The sequence below is a fragment of the Lontra canadensis genome, unplaced genomic scaffold, assembly GCF_010015895.1.
Source record: "Lontra canadensis isolate GAN:19392208 unplaced genomic scaffold, GSC_riverotter_1.0 scaffold83, whole genome shotgun sequence".
Lineage (NCBI taxonomy): Eukaryota > Metazoa > Chordata > Mammalia > Carnivora > Mustelidae > Lontra > Lontra canadensis.
The window spans coordinates 90,995-111,636 of NW_022631077.1; the positions used below are offsets into that span (position 1 = coordinate 90,995).

At 35.8% G+C, this 20,642-nt stretch overlaps 1 long non-coding RNA gene across 1 annotated transcript; it reads left to right on the forward strand.

Annotated features, from left to right (window-relative positions):
• Positions 1–2,082: 2,082 nt before the first annotated feature.
• Positions 2,083–17,164, forward strand: LOC116882280. The gene is made up of 3 exons (XR_004385614.1): positions 2,083–2,095; positions 3,671–3,680; positions 17,091–17,164. It is a non-coding gene; the product is annotated as an uncharacterized LOC116882280 (long non-coding RNA).
• The last annotated feature ends 3,478 nt before the right edge of the window (positions 17,165–20,642 follow it).

Here is a 20,642-nt window from a genome sequence, read left to right on the forward strand (position 1 = left end):
ACTGAAAGAGGAAGAGATAGAAAGTATGAATAGATGAATAATCAGCAAGGAAATTGAAGCAGAAATCAAAAACCTCTCAAAAGAACAAGAGTCCAGGGCCAGATGACTTTCCAGGGAAGTTCTACCAAACATTTAAAGAAGAAATAATACTGTCCTACTGAAACTGATTTAAAAAATAGAAATGGAAGGAAAACTTCCAAACTTGTTCTATAAAGCCAGCATTACTTTGATCCCCAAACAAGACAAAGATCCCATCAAAAAGGAAAATTATAGAAAATACCCTGATGAACATGGATGTCAAAATACTCACCAAGATACTAGTCAATAGGATCCAACAGTACATTAAAAGATTATTCACCACGACCAGGTGGGATTTATACCTGGGTGGCAAGGGTGGTTCAACATCCACAAATTAATCAAAATGATATATCACATTAATAAAAGAAAAGACAACAACCCTAATCATCTTCTCAATTGATACAGAAAAAGCATTTGACAAAATACAGCATCCTTTCTTGATTAAAACTCTCCAAAGTGTAGGGATAGAGGGAACACACCTCAGTATCATACAAGCTATCTATGAAAAGTCCACAGCAAATACCATTCTTATTGGGGAAAAACAGAGCTTTTCTCTTAAGGTCAGGTACACATCAGGGATACCCCGTCTCACCACTGTTGTTCAACATAGTACTAGACATCCTATCCTCAGCAATTAGATAAGAAAGACAAATAAAAAGCATTCAAATTGGCAAAGAAGTTGTCAAATTCTCCTTCTTTGCAGGTTACATGATATTCTATGTGGAAAACCCAAAAACTCCACCCCAAAATTGCTAGAACTCATACAGGAATTCAGCAATGTGGCAGGATATAAAATCAATGGACAGAAATAACTTGCAATTCTATACACTAACAATGAGACAGAAGAAAGAGTAATTAAGGAATTGATCCCATTTATAATTGCATTAAAAAAATAAGATACTTAGTAATAAACCTAACCAAAGAGGTAAAGAATCTGTACTCTAAAACTATAGAACACACATGATAGAAATTAAAAAAAAAGAAACAAAGAAATGGCTAAATGTTCCATGCTTATGAATTGGAAGAACAATTATTGTTAAAATGTCTATGGTACCAAGAGCAATCTACACTTTCAGTGCAATCCCTAACAAAATACCATTGACATTTTTCACATAGCTGAAACAAATAATCCTAAAATTTGTATGTAATCAGAAAAGACTCAGAATAGCCATAGGAACGTTGAAAAAGAAAACCAAAGCTGGTAGCATCACAATGCCGGACTTCAGGTTCTATTACAAAGCTGTAATCATCAAGACAGTATGGTACTGGCACAAAAACAGACATTGTTCCCAGATACCCAGAAATGGACCCTTAACTCTATGATTAACTAATCTTCAACAAAGCAGGAAAGAATATCCAATAGAAAAAGGATGCTCTCTTCAACAAATGGTGTTGGGAAAATTGCTCAGCCACATGTAGAGAAATGAAATTGGACCATCTTATTTCACCATACAGAAAAATAAATTCAGAATGGATGAAAGACCTCAATGTGAGACAGGAATCCATCAAAATCCTAGAGGGGAACACAGGCAGCGACTTCTGTGACTCAGCTGCAGCAACTTCTGGCTAGACATGTTGCCGAAGGCAAGGCAGGCAAAAGCAAAAATGAACAATCGAGACTTCATCAAGATAAAAAAGCTTTTGTGCAGCAAGGGAAACAGTCAAAAAAATTAAAAAGCAACCTATGGAATGGGAGAAGATGGTTACAAATTACATATCAGATAAAGGCTTAATATCCAAGATATATAAAGAACTTACCAAACACAACACCCCTCACCTCGCCCCCCAAATCCAGTCAAGAAATGGGCAGAAGACATGAACAGACATTTCTCTAACAGACCCATGAAAAAAATGCTCCACATCACTTGCCATCAGGGAAATACAAATCAAAATCACAGTGAGGTACTACCTTACACCAGTCAAAATTGTTAAAATTAACAAGTCAGGAAACAACAAATGTTGGTGAGGCTGCAGAGAAAGGGAAACCCTCTTACACTATTGGTGGGATTGCAAGCTAGTAGAGCTACTCTGGGAAAAAAGTATAGAAGTTCCTCGAGAAGTTAAAAATAAAGCTACCCTAGGACCCAGGAATTACACTATTAGGTATTTACCCCAAAGATAGAGATGCAGTGATCAGAAGCGGCACCTGCACCCCAGTGTTTATAGAAACAATGTCCACAATAGCCCAACTGTGGAAAGAGCCCAGATGTCAATTGACAGATGAATGGATAAGGAAGAAGTGGTATATATATACAGTGGAATATTACTCAGCCATCAGAAAGGATAAATACTTATCATTTACATCGATGTGGATACAACTGGAGGGTATTATGCTGAATGGAAGAAGTCAATCAGAGAGAGGAAATTATCAAATGGTTTCACTCATATGTGGAATATAAGAAATAGTTCAGAGGATCATAGGGGAAGGGAGGGAAAATGGAATGGAAAGAAATCAGAGAGGGAGACAAACCATGAGACTCTTAACTGTCGGAAAGAAACAGAGGGTTGCTGAAGGTGAAAAGGGTAGGGGGATAGGGTAATAGGGTGATGGGCATTGAAGAAGAGATGTGATGTGATTAGTCCTGGGTGTTTTATGCAACTGATGAATCACTGAACTCTACCTCTGAAATTAATGATGTTCTATATGTGGGCTAATTGAATTTAAGTTTAAAAAAATCTTTATTAAGTGTATACACATTTAGTATTATTAATTTAATTCAAAGTTCCACTGATCTCTTAATATATTATTTTTGCCATTTGGGGATTAATGAAGCCATGAAGAAATTATTATATTGTTTTTCATAGGATGAACTTAGAAACAGTTATCGAGCATTAAGTCTTAGGATTCTGAAGTGCAGTAAGATGAACTTCAGGAACCAGAACTGATTTAGACAGTCAACTATCTAAATTCAAGTTTCATTGATCAATGCCTTTTTAAAATTTATTTATTTTTTAATTGATGTATAGTTGACACACAATGTTAAATTACTCTCAGGCATACAACATAGTGATTTGGTAAGTTTATACATTATGCTGCACTCCCCACAAGTGTAGCTACCATCTATTACCACACGACACTATTATAATACCATTGACTGTGCTCCCTATGCTGTGCCTTTCATCCTCATTACTTACCCATTCCATAACTGGAAACCTGTACCTCCTACACCCCTTCCCCCATTTTGTCCATCCCTGTACCCCTGATCCCTCTAGTAACCACCAGTCTGTTCTCTGTATTTATAAGCCTGATTCTGTTGTTGGTCTGCTTGCTTATTTGTTTGTTTGGTCAATGACTTTCTGATTAATTGACAAGGTGGTGAGTTCATCTGGAATCTGAAACAATGGGAATGAGATTGAAGAATCTTATGTTATTAAGACAAATATAACTATGCCTCCAGCTATTGTCAAATACTTTTTTTAATAAAGCTGGAGATTTTCTTTTTGTTCTGAGCCTCATTACCCATGGGGAAAGACATGTTTTTTCTGCACCTGAATATAAAGCAGGAAATTCCACATGGTTCTCTTCATTGGGCCCCAACCAGTAGTCTAATGTTTTCTGAAGAACCAAGATGATTATTCTGTAATAACTGAGTTCTCTCCTGGTGCTCAAAGAACTTTTTAGTGACCATGGAATGCACTTATGTTCAGCAACCAAGATGAGGAAAGTCCTCCTATGGAAATCTTAATAGGTCTTATTTAAGAACCTTCAAAATCTGTGGCTTTTGTAATGTGGAGGCAGAGTTTGCAGGAATTATATTCACAAATTTAAGTTATATTAATTGGAATTAAGGGAATATTTGCCAGAGTTTCATGAAAAAAAAATATAGTGACAAAAAATATTGAGAGCAGTTTCTGTGTTCTTTTTCCCAGAAGGAAATATCAATAGGAGCAAATCTGTTCAATCCCCACCACTTACTCCAGCCCTGTTTACCCAAGTTGGAAACTGGGCTTATATGAGTTTCTAAGTCTGTTTTCTCCAGGTTTGTTGAGGTATAATTTAAAAATGAAACTGTATATATTCAATGTTTATAACATGATGATTTGATATACAAATATACCTTATGTTTGCACAAAAAAAAAAAAGAAAAGAAATTTCCATCTGCCCTGTTCACCTTCAGACCTGGATTACTCAATACAGCAGCCAGTAGCCCCAGGAGGCTACTTACATTTAATTTAATTAATATTGAATTAAATTAAAAATTCAGTTTTTTATTGTACTGGCCGTAGTTCAAGTGTTCATTAGCCACTTAGCACAGAATATAGAACGTTTCTATCATTGCAAAAAGTGCTAGCATAGCTCTGCTCTAGAGTCAGAGTTGATCCTTTGGCTCAGCAAATGGCTCGTATTTGAAAGAACATGAAACTAAGAACCTGTTCGAACTGTCTCATAAGATTGCTTTGGTAGCTATGCAGGAATTTGGCAAACAAGTTGATAAAATAGTGGTAGCATGAAATTGGCCTTTGTGCAAGCATTTATACCATGAAATTCAGGATTTTGTCTTTGTTCCTGTTTTATTTTGTTCTGTTTCTGAGAGTTAGTTTACTAGCAAGCTGCTGCCTGACAATGTTTGTGTCAAGCACTTATTAGAAAAAGATGACTCAGGCAGTTGACACCCTTACTAGGGAGTTGCTTGGGTGTGTCATTAAGAAAGCCCCAAACTTAATACTGGTGAAATTTACGTACCAGAGTAACATAGATCAATGGAAGAAGATAAGGAATCACAGTACCCAGAGAGATGTGGTTATAGATGTTTGTAAACTGTCTTAATACTTTATATCCCACTTTTAAGTTATATCTTATTACTATGCCAAAATAATACTCTAGAGAGTATATCCAATATAAATATAATATGAACCACATGTGTTTTAAAGTTTTCTAGTTCTTAAGATAAACAACTAAAATTAACTTAACAATATATTTTATTTAACTTAATACATCCAAATTATTATTTCAACAAATAATCATATTAAATAGTATTGAGCTATTTAACACTTATTTTTTCATACAGACTACAAGTTTTTGTACTTACGGTACAGCTTAATTCAGACTAACCACATTTCAAGTGCTCATTAGCCACACATAACTAAGTACTCGAAAACACAGCTCTAAGGAAAATGATGAAACAGTTTCATAATTGACCAGATAGGACTGGTAGACCTTGGAATGTGATTGGATACAAAGGACATATATTTGGAATAGAAAGAAGCCAAACGGAAGGACGGAGGGGTTCTTCAATGGCAACCTCATTTCTTCCCATGTCTTAAGCTTCACCTTTGCACAGAACACTCCCACCTTCAAGTCTGATTACATTTCTGCATCTTCCATGTGGAATGGCTTAGGTATGCAATCAGAATCACAGTCTTTACCTGTAGAACTCCTCCTTACTATAATATTGTTAAACATACAGGCTGGAAACCCCAGGCACCATGGATTCTTCCCTCCTGACACAAGCAAGTACAGATGCTTCCGAATCTCCCACTCCCCGACTGCCAACCTGGAGTTGCCTGGCTCTACCATTCACCAAACTCTGCTAGTATTTTACCCACTTGGCAGCTAGCCAAGCTGCCATCTGACCTTAATCCCTTTCCTATCATCCTTCATTCTGCGGCAAGATCCCACCCTAAATGCGTCACTGATCACGGGGCAACCCAAGAGATAGAAAATAAAACCAAAATTCTTCACGTGACTTTCAAGGCTCTCACTTTCCTCCCACCTCATCTCTAGGACACACCACCTGGCTCTCTCCTCTCACCCATGACATACTTTCACTCTCTGGCCCAGTATGCTAAACTTCTCATTTAGTTTTCATCCAACTGATTTACATTTTCTCATCTCCGTGGCTTTAATCACCCCGTTGCCCAAATTCTAATCTTCCCGTCACTACTTCTCAAAGTCTGTTTATTCCCTTTGTGCCTCTGCTCAGTTTGTGCTATTTGCATAGGCTTATTTTTGTCTCTCCCCCTACCCCATGGCACATTTTTTGTACTAGGCTCAAGTTTCCCACTTTGGAAAGCCCTTACTAACTGCCCTTCCACCTGGGACTGGACAAGGCAAGTCTCGTGTGGCTTATAAACCTACCTGCCTTATCTGTATCATTTTCTTAACACATGATATTGTACTCTTATGTGTCTCTCTCTTTCACCCCTCCCCTGGCCCCGCACCCAGTCCTGACATGTTGTAGACAATCTTCATATTTGGTGCATGGTGTATCAGCGAGCAGAGGGCAGTTTCTTCAGAAAGCTTTGCCAGATTTTCCCAGGCAGATCTTATTCCACATTCCTCCGGGGCTCCCTTTGATGCCTATAATGTGTGGTATGTTCCTCCACTTCTACTTTTACCTATCAAATTCTGCCCTAAATATACATTCTCTTTATGCTCTGAGTTCTGCACTCTGTGAGGACAGGGATCCTTCTTTTAATTGCAGCCTCAGCTTTGGTCTACAGAGTTGTTTGAGTCACTTCAGATATGCATAAAACAGGATCTGTGGAAAGGAAAGTTTCATAATCACCAAGATTATTCAGTTTTAGTTCTGTTCATAATGGCACCATGCCTGGACACAGCAGGTCACCCCATTAGCTTTCTCACCAATCTCAGCTCCCTCATCAGCAGGGATGCATTGGAAATAGACCATTTCTAAACTGCCAGTCATTTTTCTCCTTACAACTCCAAACTACTTCTCTTCTATCAACTCCTAGCATTGTGTCTTGCCTTTGAGTAGTGTTCTGAAAAAATGTTTTTCAAGCAAATGTAAAATTTGAAATATTTTCTGCCAAAAAGATCACATATTGAACAGGCTCTTTCGTAAGGAAACCAAGAATGGGACATTAAAGCTCCCCTTTTGGCACTCATGGGGGGGTGTGGATTTTTGAGCTCATAAATCCCTTCAGCAAAGTCTATACCTCTAGAAACGGTATAAAAAGTGTCCTGTACCCAGTCTACACAGCCTGCCCCCCGGCCACTTTTTCTCTGTCTGCATGTCAGACCACAGTCACACAAGGTATTGAAATGAACAAACAAGAGAAGAAACTAAACAACCTCAGGAAGAGACATTTAACCCTATTCTAAAGCTGTGTATAATACTTGTGAGGAGAATAACTTCTGTTTCAGAACCTCAAATTGTTGACTATAGACCTAAAAATGTATGGGTTGGGATTTTTTAATGTTATGTTAGGAGTTTTAACTAACGCATATTCAGTGTTTGGATCTACTGTTGTATGAAAGCTAGCAAAATGAAAGTTGCTAGTTACACTGAAAATCTGTCATGCTTTTTATGGGTTTTATTCACTTTACAATTCATAGAAAATCAAGACATTATTTTTCTCTTCTAGACCTGTACCCTTCCAGACACTATACCTTTTTACTAGTTATATTAATTCTAGATTTAACCTCCCCTCTGATTAGAGATTATCTTCTTCATTCTAACTTTGTCAAGACTAGGCAAAATTGCCTTTTTCTCATTAGCATTGTGCTCTTTTTGGCATTTTAAAAGTATTTTAAGTAGTGACTGCATAAAATGTCATAATATTTGGAATTGAGCCCTTTCATTATATCATTCAATATGAAAAGCTTATGAAAAGAACTGCAAGAAGACTTTAAAAATAAATATCTTGGAGACATTTTTAGCCATTACTTGTGAACCAAAATAATTGCCAGTATCTTATCTGCCCTTAACTCCTCTCCCTCCACCATTCAGACCACCTCCCCCAACCAGCAGCTTCTACTAGGGCGCGTATCCAGTAAAAATCCGGCTTTGTTTTAAATTCTTGTTTTGACTGGGTTGATTAAAAATTACTTCATGATTTTTACCAATCTAAGATATCCTGAAAGAGAGGATGAAATGCTGGGAATTGGATACATGGTCATATAATTCAAATAGCTTTCTCTTAACGTGCCAGATTATGCCAGAAAAAGACTGAAAACCTCACCATAGGCTTGCCACTGATTTTTTTTCCTCAATAGTGAATTGCCACTGTTTTCTTTGTTCTTCTTCTTTTTTTTTCCCTCAAAATTACACCCAGACAGGAAGATGACTGAATGTACTGTTCCAGAGCAATAGAATAACCTCAAGGCAGAGAATGTGTTTTTCCCCCCTCACTAACACCCCTAACTTATTGCCTTTTTCTGTTTCTGAAGTCTGTGGCAACTTTGAAAAGAACAAATTTCCATCGGTATCTTCCACAGCATTAACCTCTAATCATTCCCCAGATATTGGCTAATCAGATATTAATTAAGGTGCTCTTGAGGTAAAATATGGCTCCTGTCTTCTGTGGGCTTAAATCTTTCTGGAAAGAGAAGACATGGACCTTTTTACTTCCACCGTATTAAAACGTGAAAAACAGCAGTTTTATAATAAAAAATCTTCATGTAGTTTTGATTTATATTTTTTATGATAAGTGGGGCTGAGCATCTATCTTTTCACAAAGATCAATTTTCATTTTTGAAACTGTACAATCACTTTTCAGCCCATTTATCTATAATACTATTGGCCTTTTTAGATACTCTGTATATTTAAGGGATATCAATTTTTTCTAAGTTTTATTTTTCCTTGCTTCCATTTAAAATTCTTAAAATTATTTTTACAACAGTGTGATTACTTAAACTATAATTTATTGTTACTTAAATACGATAAATTTGTTTATATATCCATGGGACAACATGGATGAACTTCAGGGACATTATGCTAAATGAAACATGTCAGTCAGAGAAAGAAAAATACTGCATGATCTCATTTATTCATGGAAACAAACAAACACTGGTTTCATAGAAACAGAAAACAGATCGGTAGTTCTCTGGAGTGGAGTTGGGGGGAATGAGTGAACATGGTCCAAAAACTTCCAGCTATAAGATAAACAAGTCCTGGGAGGGGCATCTGGGTAGCTTGGTCCTTAAGCATCTGCCTTTAGCTCAGGTCCTGACCCCAGAGTCCTGGGATCAAGCCCCACCCACTGCTGGGCAGGAAGTACTTCTCTCTCTCCCACTCCATTTGCTTGTATTCCTTCTCCGTGTCTCTCTGTCAAATAAATAAATAAAATCTTTAAAAAAAAAAAAAGGTGAACAAGACCTGGGGATGTAATGCACAGCATGGTGACCATAGTCACCAATAATGCATTGTATATTTGAAAGTTGCTAAGAAATAGATCTTAAACATTCTCATCTCAGGGGACCTTGCTGGCTCAGTCAGTGAAGCATGCTACTCTTGATCTAGGGTTCATAAGTTTGAGCCCCATGTTTGGTATAGAGATTACTTAAAAAAATAATAAAATGTATTTAAAAAGTTCTCATCACAAGGAAAAAATCTGTAACCATGTGAGGTAATGGGTGTTACCTTAGTTTAATGAGTTAATTATTAACTCATTAATGTTATACAATATATACATATATCACATCATTATATTGTATACCTTCAATTAATAAGATGTTATATGCCAATTATAACTGAATAAAATAGGCAGAAAAGAAACAGGTACAATCTGGGCTATTGCTCTATATTTGGGGTATAATTATTCTTGTTCTTAAGCAAAGTTTAGACACATATTCCTGAAAATATGAAGACTTATTATTTCTCTTCTGTGCTAATGTTTATTTTAAATTAAACTTCAAAAAAAATAGTAAAATTTGGCCTCAACCAACATGAGGCAAGTATCCTAAAAACTTAGAATTTGGGGTACCTGGGTGACTCAGTCATTTAAGTGTCTGCCATTGGCTCAGTTCATGATCCCAGGGTCCTGGGATTCAGTTCTGCATGGGGCTCCCTGTTCAGCAGAGAGCCTGATTATCCCTCTCCCTGCTGCTCTGCCTACTTGTGCTTTCTATCTGTCTGTCAAATAAATAAAATCTTTAAAAAAAGAAAACAAAACTTAAAATTTGCTGTCAGTACTAGGGAGTCCTTGAAGTCATCGCCGAGGGAGGTGACCTGGTGAAGGCAGAGGTTACGGATGCAGGGCAGACAAAAGGAAATGAGATAGGCCAGGTGGGAGCAAGGCCCCTTCCTCTGAAGGCTCAGAAAGCTCTTGCATAGAATGACTGTCCCATGGCTTGACATTGGCTTCACCATAGACTCTCAGTTAATGTGCAGGGAGCTCATTTTCCTATGGTCTGAGCACAGTTATGTTGGATCATTGCTTCATCAGAAAAGAAGCAGCTTAGGAGTTATTCACACCATTTAGTTCAGTATTTGTGAGACAGAAGCTGTCTGGCAAGTTCGATTGTCTACATGGAGAAAGGTGGCTGTTGACAGACAAGGCTTGGGAGCAGCCACTGGGAAGTGACATGCCATTAGAGGCTGGTTGAAAACACTATGCCTGGGTACCAGTGTTGTTGCTTCATAGCTTTGTTGCTTTGTGAAGTCACTTTACATCATTAAATCTGATTTTCTGTATCTACAAAATGGAATAATACTCTTTGGCATGTCATTTGGCAGGACTATCAAGCTATCCTATCAAGCAGGGTATGAGTTGAAAATTCCATGTAAATTAAATGTGGTATATAAGTATGCATTGACTTTGTGGCATGAGGCCAAGGGACCCAGATGCCTCTTGCCTTGAATAAAATCCACCCTGCCCTCAGAGTTATTTACTACAGATATTTTTTAGTTTTTAGGGAGCAGTTCTTCCTCTGTCATGGCCCAGCCCATGCTAGTGAGAGAACAAGATTGGCTAGGAAATTTCTCTTCACTGTACTTTTCAGGGTCCAATCAGGGAGATAAACCATCACTGACTCCTCTGTGGTAGAATCGTTGGAGCAGAGGAGGCACTGCTTTGGGCAGAGTGTGTCTCGGCCAAGTCTTACAATTCTGCCCTTGTCCTGGAGCCTGGCATAATGTCCATTTGCTTCTGTCCTGCCCTTGAGCCCACACTCTGCTGCCTCTTGGGGGTAGGTAAGCTGATTCTGAAATTCAAAGTCAGTATAGGCATAGGATAGGCTGCTGTCCAGAGCTTTGATTCTTCCTCTTCCTCTCCCTACCCCTTTCCCCCATAATCCTCTAAGATCTGACATGTTTTCCTGTAGAATCTCATGCTGAAAAAGAGAACACTGCTTTGTGAGTAATAGTCTGGCTATTCTCCTAAAGGGGATACCCTGAGCATCTTCTGGAAACCACCTGCCACTGGAAACAGCCACTGTTTTACTCAAAATTCAAGAGAGCTGATTATTCTTCCCTCTTCACATATTTTAAAGTTATTCCCCTTCTCCCTCCTAAAGAAATGTAATTGAGTATCTTCTGGAAAGGACTTGCTCTTACTCTATTCCTTCCCTTGTTGAAAACTGGAACACAATGCAGTCAGTGGATTGGAGGTAACATTCCTTTGGGTCTTAACAAGTTACCCTCTCAACAGAATAGGGAGGAAACATACATTTAATATCCAAAAAAAAATATTTCTCTTTCTCTCTGTCTACAAACACACACACACACACACACACACACACACACACACACACGGTGATTGTGTGCAATTCTTTCTTCTTCTTTTTTTTTTTTTTTTCTTCCTATGGGAACTGGAAGGTTTGCTTTCTGTAAGAATAAGCCCCTGGTAAATTCTTCTCCTTTTATGTGGCTTCAATTAACTTCTTAATAACATGTATTTCCTTCTCTCTCGTCAGCCAATGTCTGCTGCTGGTTTAAGTGCAGTGTTTTATTTATAAATACAGTTGACACTTGAAGCATGTAGGAATTGGGACACTGACCCCCACACAACTGAAAATCTATGTATGGCCTTTGACTTCCCCAAAACTTAACTACTAACAGCCTATTATTGACTGGAAACCTTACCAATATCATCAACTGTTGATTAACACATATTTTATATGTTGTGTTATAAACCATGTTCTTACAATAAAGTAAGCTAGAGAAAAGAAAATGTTATTATGAAATCATAAGGAAGAGAAAATACATTTACAGAACTGTACTGTAAAAAACCTGAGTATAAATAAACCCATGCAAGTTCAAATGCATGTTTTCAAGGGGCAACTGTGTTTTTTACTAAACTTCTAAGCTTGTCATTTTCATTTCTTTATTTTGGTTGTATGTAATGCCACTGTGGAAAAGACCATCTGGCCTTCTTTTGGCTTAAAAATTGAGAAGACCCACCCCAGAAGGGAGCTCCTGATCTCAAAGCTGCCCTCTGACCAGGCTGGGATCAAGGACTGTCTTGTGTTAGTAAATGGAAATATAACCTGTAAACTAAGGTTTGAGGAAGAAAATGATAAAATCCAGGTATTTTAATATTTTGTTTAAATAAGCCTTAGTTAAGAAGCTAGCTAAGTGTTTTGTGGTGGTGAAGTCCTGGGAATCTGTAGTCATCCTTGATAAGAAACATAAAATCAGAAACCAAATTTTTTTTTCAATTTTACTGAGACATAGTTGACATACCTCATTGTATATCTTTAAGGTGCACAGCATGATGGTTTGATTTATATATAATGTGAAATGATTACCGCTATTGGTCCATCTAACACCCATCGTCTCATATAGATACAATACAAACGAAGAAGGAAAAAAAAATCTCCTTGTGATGAAAACTCGTAGGATTTACTTTCTTAATGACTTTCTATATATCCTACTGCAGAGTTATCTGTAGTCCTCATTTTGTATATTACATTCTCAGTACTTATTTATCTTCTTATTGGAAGTTTACATTTTTTTACCATCTTCCTGCAACTCCCCATCCCATCATCCTTCATATCTGGTAACCACAAACCTGATCTCTTTTTCTATGAGTTTATTTTTGTTTTTTTAAAAGATTTCATGTGTTAGTGAAATCATTCAGTATTTGTCTTTCTCTGCCTGACTTATTTCACTTAGGATAATATTATTAATGTCCATCTACATTGTTCTAAAGGGTAAGATTTCCTCATTTAAAAAATGACAATAATATTCCATTAGATATAGATAATATATAATAGATGATAGACAGATATCACAAATTCTTTATCTGCTCATCCATTGATGGATATCTGTTTCCAAATTTAGGCTATTATAAATAATGAACATGAGGGTACAGATATCTTTAGTGTTTTCATTTTCTTGGACATATTCCCAGAAGCAGAATTGCTGGGTTTATTTTTTATTGTTTTATTTGTACTTTTATTTTTAATGTTTTAAGGACCCTTTTCTTTCTATGGTGGCTGTAAAAATTTACAATCCCACTAGCAGTGCACAAGGGGTCCCTTTTCTCCACATCCACACCAGCATTTTATAAATCTTGTCCTTTTGATGATCGCCATTCTTTCGAGCCTGAGGTGCTATCTTACTGTGGTTTTAATTTGCATTTTCTTAATAACTAGTGATTTTCAGCACATTTTCACAGACCTGCTTTTCGTATCTTTTCTTTGGTGAAATATCTATCCAGAGCCTTTCCCCATTTTTGCAATTAGGTTATTTGATTTTTTTGCTATTGAGTAGTAGAAGTTCTTTAAATATTTTAGATATTAACCCCAGATATGACTTACAAATTTTTTTCCAATTCCATAAGTCGTCTATTACTTTGTTGATCATTTCTTCTGCTGTGAAAAAGTTTTTTCAGTTTTTTTAGTCTTTTCGTTTTCCAACATGTTTATTTATTTATTTTTTAAGATTTTTATTTACTTATTTGACAGAGAGAGATTACAAATAGGCAGAGGAGATAGGCAGAGAGAGCAGTTGAGCAGAGAGCCTGATGCAGGGCTGGATCCCAGAACCCTGGGACCATGACCTGAGCTGAAGGCAGAGGTTTTAACACACTGAGCCACCCAGGTGCCCCAACATGTTTATTTTTTATTTGGTTGTTTGTGTTCTTGGTATCATATCCAAAAAATCATTATGAAGACCTACGTCAAATGATTTTATTCCTATTTTTTTTTGCATAGTTTTCATGTCTTACGTTTAACCGTTTAATCCATTTCAAGTCAATTGTTGTGAGTGGTATATAATATGGGTTCAGTTTCATTGTTACATTTGAATATCCAATTATCCCAGCACCATCTATTGAAAAGACTGTCTTTTCTCCATTGTGTATTCTTGGATTCCTTGTTAAATATTAGTTGACCATATAAATGAACCATGTAATTAATCTGAAAGCAGAGTCCCACCTGGTTTCAGGAGAAATGCAATACTAAGCAGCTTAAGGGGAAAGTGTAAACCCCAGATACACAGGATTTCCCAGAATCTGGCATGTTAGATTTCCATAGGGGAACATAGCCCAGGTAAAGATGAGAGCCCATAAAAACCCTTAACACACCACATAAAGAAAGTGGGTCATGATAGAAGGGAGTAAATATAAACATTGAACATTCTGACATTACAAAGTAATTATATTTGAAGTGAGTATAAGATAAAAGAAAGAATAAATATCCTCATGAATAAATTGAGCAGTATATTAGAAATAGGTTGATTTAAAACAAGACCAAGCCAAATTAAAAGAAATAAAAAATGTACTCACTGAAATTGAGACAACATGCCTGGAAGATAGAGCTGAGGAAATCATGTGAATGCAACACAGTACTGAACATATTTTTACCAACATGCAATTAAATGAGCAATAAAACCAAGACAAAACCAGAAATAAATGGAGAGTAGCTCTAAAACTCATGTATGGATATTTAAAACATGCATAAATAATTTATGGATCCACACCATAATGGAATTATAAAGTCTTCAGAAGTAAACAACAAAAAACGCAAATCTTTTGAGCTGCAGCAAAATTTCCTTTGAAAGAAATAGATTGTCTTGTTACAAAAGAAGATTGAAAATGAATGACGTCATACAGGCTTTTCAGTTATGGAATGAGTAAGTCACAGGGATAAAAGGTACAACATAGGAAACATAGTCAATGATGTTGTAATAATGCTGTATGATGAAACATGGTAGCTACACTTGCGATGAGCATAGCATAACGTATAGAGATATCCAATCACTATGTTGTACACCTGAAACCAATATAATATGCTGTGTCAACTATACTTCAATAAATTTTTTAAAAAGTTAAAAAAAGCGACCTCATTGTTCAAGAAAATAGGGGAAAAAACGTAAACTTGAAGAAAGGTGGAAGAAAGAAAAAATGAAAAAAAGAAAATAATTTTCAAAATCCAGAAATAATAAATAGCACTTATAAAATCAAAAGCTAGCTCTGCAAAAGAATTAATAAAGTAGACAGGCTTCTGGCAAGAAAACAAATGGGAGAAACTATAATAATTTATGTAAAACATATGTTTATAAAAGTTTTATATTATATAATGTATATGCAACATACATATTTAGATCTCTGCATGAACATATACATTTATATAAACCTGAGTATAAAATCTTAAGTTAAATATTTACCAACTGAATTTAGGAATGGTGCCAATATGTTACAAAAAAGTTGGCTCTATTCCAGCAACCCTGCATGGCTTAACATTAGAAAAACTTGTTGAAGACATTATATGACCAGATGAAGAGCCATCTCCATATATCTGTAGGACTAGAATGTGCTGATTGAACACCCATCACTTCCGTCATACCCCAGTTGACAACTTACCTGTGTCTCACTCATTTCTAAATTCCTCTGTTGAAAAGATGTAGGAAAAAGGAATGAATTTCATGATATCCTTTGGGGATTTTTTGACAAAGGGAGAACGTGTATTTTAGGACAATCTGCTGGAGGCTCCTAACTCCTGACAGGTCATCTTGCAGGTAGAGAGAGAAAGATGAGAAGCTCTAGGTTCAAGGAGAATATTTAATGTAATGTCCTGTACTGTGTTTTTGGAAATCTATAGAATCTATCTCCCATGATGAGTAGGCCATTGTGCTGTAGGAATAAAAGCCAGTGCTGAGAGAATTTAGAATTCTGTCTGTAGCATTTAGAATGACCTTGTGTCTCATTTGATTGACAGGAAGGGCAGTTTAGATATTGAGTTACTAGAACAGGTCAAACAGAGCATTCTCTTACCTTAAATAACTGTCTCAAAAGGTGCTGCAGCCATCTGGATCACATTAACCATGTACTGATGTCAAAGAAAAGAAATCTTAGAAAATTAAGAATTCAGGTAGAGAAAGTCTAAGTAAACAATAACGAAAGAAAAATTAAAAGAATATGAAGTTAATATCAGAATAGAAGTAAAGTTGTCTATATTCATAGACAATATGATTATCTACCTAGAAATTTCAAGAGAATTATATATGAACAAGTAAGAAGATTTAGAAATCATGTTGGGTTTAAGATTAGTATATAAAGATCAGCTATATTCCTATATTCTAGCAACTATTAATTAGAACATACAATAAATCAAAAGAAAAAAATCACCAAGTGATGGGAATAAATCCAACAAAATGTGGAGAACAGAAAGCTATTGAAAAACAGAAAGTTGTGCTTAAATATATGGAGAGCAATACCATATTCATGATTAGATAATTTAATAATCTTAATTTAAATAATTCATTTTCATTTTAATAAAATACCAACAAATTGATATGTCCACCTTCCTCTATTTTCCTCCCTTTCTCCCTCTCTCTCTTTCCTTCCTTCTTTCCTTCTTTGTTTTCATGGAATTTGGGCAATTCTCAAATCCATGCGAAATAATAGAAGACCAAGAAAAGCCAAGACAATATTGGAGAACATTTGGTAACAATCATCCTGTTTAACAATGTGCATTATAAAGCTATAGATCCTGGTGAAGTAAAATAGAACAAGGCAAAATAAAGGACCCAAAAATAAATCTAGGAATATGAAAGAATGTCATCACACATAAGTGATTGTGGACACATTTTTAATGAGCAGATAACTGACTGGCAATATTGAAGAAAATAAAATCTGATCTTACTTAATGAAAATAAACTCCAGTTCTGTGAAATGTGAAAATATGAAAAATAAAACTTTAGAAGTGTTAGAAGAAAATGTAAGTGAATGCCTTTTATTTCACAGCAAAGAAATATATCTTAACCAAGAGGCAATGATTTAAAAATTTAATCATATTAATATTTAAAATTTCCATAAAATAAAATATACTATATTGGAATTAAAATAGAAGCCTTGAGAGAAAATGCTTGCGTTCCATACAGATAAAATTTTTAAAAAGTTAAGATTAAACTAATGCAATTCATACAGCAGGTGAGATATTAACATCCAGATTAAGAAAGACAGAAACCCTCATAGATAAGTGGCTAAGAGGCATGAACAGGTAAACAAAAAAAGAAAGCCAAATGTGGACATTGAAAATTATGTTTTAGTTTTGATAGTAATTGATAAAACAGGTAGAGCAAAGGGAAAAATGAGAAAGGGAAATGAGGATGATGGGAAAGAAATATTCCAGTAACTACCATTATGAACTAGATTAGTTAGGAGTTGAAGTGAGCCCAGCACAACTGGTTAATGGTTAATTGGAAAAAAAAAAAAATTAAGGAGGTTAGTTGTGTGAGTGAGTAGATGTCGTGGGATGACAGGAGCAGCAGTCTGTGTTTGGCCTGTAGAGAGACAGTGAAGTCTTATGGTTAAAGATTTCAGAGGTTGGGGGACTCATGATAACTAAGCTCAGAGTTTGTCCTTGAGGAAGGGAAGCAGAGGTGAGTGAAGACCTTTGGGTTTGAGAAGGTCAAGTGGTTGTGGATGGAACCACCAAACACTGAGATTGCTAGAACAGGAGATAGGTTAGGCATGAAGAAAGCAGTGCTTAAAATTTTACCATCTTATGTAATCCAAAACAGTTCTGTTATACTGATAGATAAAAAACAAAAACAACAAAAAATTAACATGAACTGGAAAATCTTTGCAGATTAAATTTAACAAGTACTTTTTCCCTCATGCATTGACCTCCACATTAACATAACTAGGAAATCTAATTGAGATGAATAATTATTCTACTTGCCTCAAGGATAAAAAGAAAAGGAGTGCTCGCTTCGGCAGCACATATACTAAAATTGGAAGGATAAAAAGAAAAGGAAAATTATCAGCCTCTTTATTGGAATGCAATAGAATGTTGCTAGTTTCGCAGCTCTCACCATAAGGTGAGTGGATCTTCACACGTTTTCTTCTTGTCCTTTACAAACTGCTTGATTACTAATTGATCTCGTACTATTTTCCAGTTCTGTTGCTTCTGAAGAAAAATACCTCCAGGAAAAACATGACTTTTCTTCCCCTCTCACATATCCTGCTGGTGATAAGATGAAGTAGTTCCTCAAGTTTCGGTTTCCTCCTGTACGTTTTGCATGCTTGTTCTCAGCTACTGAGACTTAAAATCAATTCTAAATCATTCTGTGTGGCCCTATGAGCTCATGCAGGCTGAATGCTGAGTATTTAGAGGCTGTAATAATTGATGGGTCTTCCAGTTCTCCTTGAAGATACACTGCCTATCTTCCTCCACAAGTGATCATGTGTTACCTTACTTAGTTATGTATGTCCTGACAACTGACAAGCAATGATATGCTTAGTGGAACTTTAAACAGAGCATGGAAGCTTCTGAAAACACAGTTTATCACTGACAGTGGCAGTGCTTAAAAGTCCTAAGTATCTTTCATACTAGTGGAGGTGAGGGTCCCTGACTGAAACTCAGGGTCACCGTGTTCCCATCCTTGCTTGCCTCCAACCAGCACTATACCCATGGACAATGCACTGAGAGTACCCATGTTTTCATCTCTTCACCTATTAAAGATTCTTTTTTTTTTTTAAATCTATAAGAGATTCTCAAAAGTCTCAATCAGACATGATAGGATGATTTGGACTACATCAGTGTATGTTTAAGAAGTTAAGGAAATCAATACAAGTTCAATGCTCACAAAAATATTTACAAGCTGCCAAAAAAAAAAAAAGACCACTCATTTTAAATCAGCTGGTGCATTACAGTATTATGTCTTTTCTTTTGCATCTCCAATTTTCTTGTTCTTTAATTTTAAACATGTTTTCAGAGTTGGAGCAGGATGGCCAAGCAGGCTGCAGCAGTTTCAAAAAAGACACAGTGTTTTAAAATGTAACATAATTACCTGTAGGCCCTTTTGTGATATGTTAAATATATTATGTATATATATATTTTGTATATGTATATGTATATACATATACATATGTATATATGTATATGTGTATATATATATTATGTATATATATATTTTGTGATATGTTAAATATATTAGGGACATTTAACAAGGAATAACTATTTTAACTTCCTTCATTATTTTAGATTAATTCCGTATTATTCTCCAGCAGTAACACACGTGATCATTTTCAAAGCAGAATTAAAGTTTTAAAACAACAAAGCAAGACAAATGTATTAAAATAGAACTGCATTCATACAGAACTTAGTTTGTAATTGTCTAATCTTTATTATTACTATTTTAACCCACTGAGCCACCCAGGTGCCCCAGTGCTATTTTAAAGGAAATCTTAGCCCTCTCTTCTAGAAAACCAAAAATAGTAGGTTCACTAGTAGAGTTTTATGTAGTATTGTTTGAACTTATTATAATGAACCCTTTTCTCAAATAGTGTGTGTGTGTGTGTGTGTGTGTAGTCCCAAAGAGCTGTAGACATTTCAGGGTTCATATAAATTAGGAGATTTGGATTATATTCTTAGTTACTTGATAAGATTTCCAAACATAAGAATTCTCAATGGCCTTCCTTAATAGAAATATCAGTGTTCACTGAAGAGAGAATAAGGGGCATTCCTTGGGTTCATTTTTTAATATTGAATCAGGCAGGGAGAAACATAAAGAAAATGGCTGAAATTTTCAAACTGCTTGTTTTACTTTCCAGAATTTCACACTTGAGACAGCCTGTGCTTTGAATCTTGAAATATGAAAAAAATGAATTATTTCCTCCCCCAAAGACCATTATTTCCATGTCTTTGCTTTCTTTTTTCTTTTTCCAATTTATAAGTGATTTAGATTACTAAGATTGGAATCCAATATGCAGACCAGTTACTACCTTAACTCAACACATGCCACTGGTTGAAGTCATTCATTTTATATAACTTCAGGAGTCACACTTTGTCTCATCCTTCTTGAATATTATAAAAAAATAAAATAAATCAAAATACTTGTTGAACCTACATGGTATTTAGAAAAAAGCCCCAGGGTTCCTTAACCACAATCAGTGGTTAAGCGTCTGCCTTCAGCTCAGGTCATGATCCCAGGGTCCTAGATAGAGCCCAGCATAGGGCTCCCTGCTCACCAGAGAGTCTACTACTCCTCTCCTTTCTGCCCATCTCCCCAAACTCGCTGGTGCATCAGCACTCACGCACTATGTCTCAAATAAATGACATCTTTTAAAAAAAGAAAAAGAAAAAAATTCCAATGTATCTGCAATCAGAACCCAACACTGAATTAATTAACTTTTCTTTTTTTTAAAAAAGACAACAAATCAAGTTGGTTTTCCAGGTTTTTTTTTTTTTTTTGAAATGCAGTATTCTAAAATGAATAGAAATATTGTTTGAATTATCTAGTTAGAATGTTAAGATCATAATATAATAAAAATATTTCAGAATAACAAAGAAAAGAAAACCCTGACAGTGATCAGAACACAGGGTGAGCAAGAACATATACTTTGTATCTCCCATAGAGTCTTGATTCTTCTCTGCACTGAGAAAGTTTGTTATATGAATTAAATCATCCCATGCTATTTCATTATGC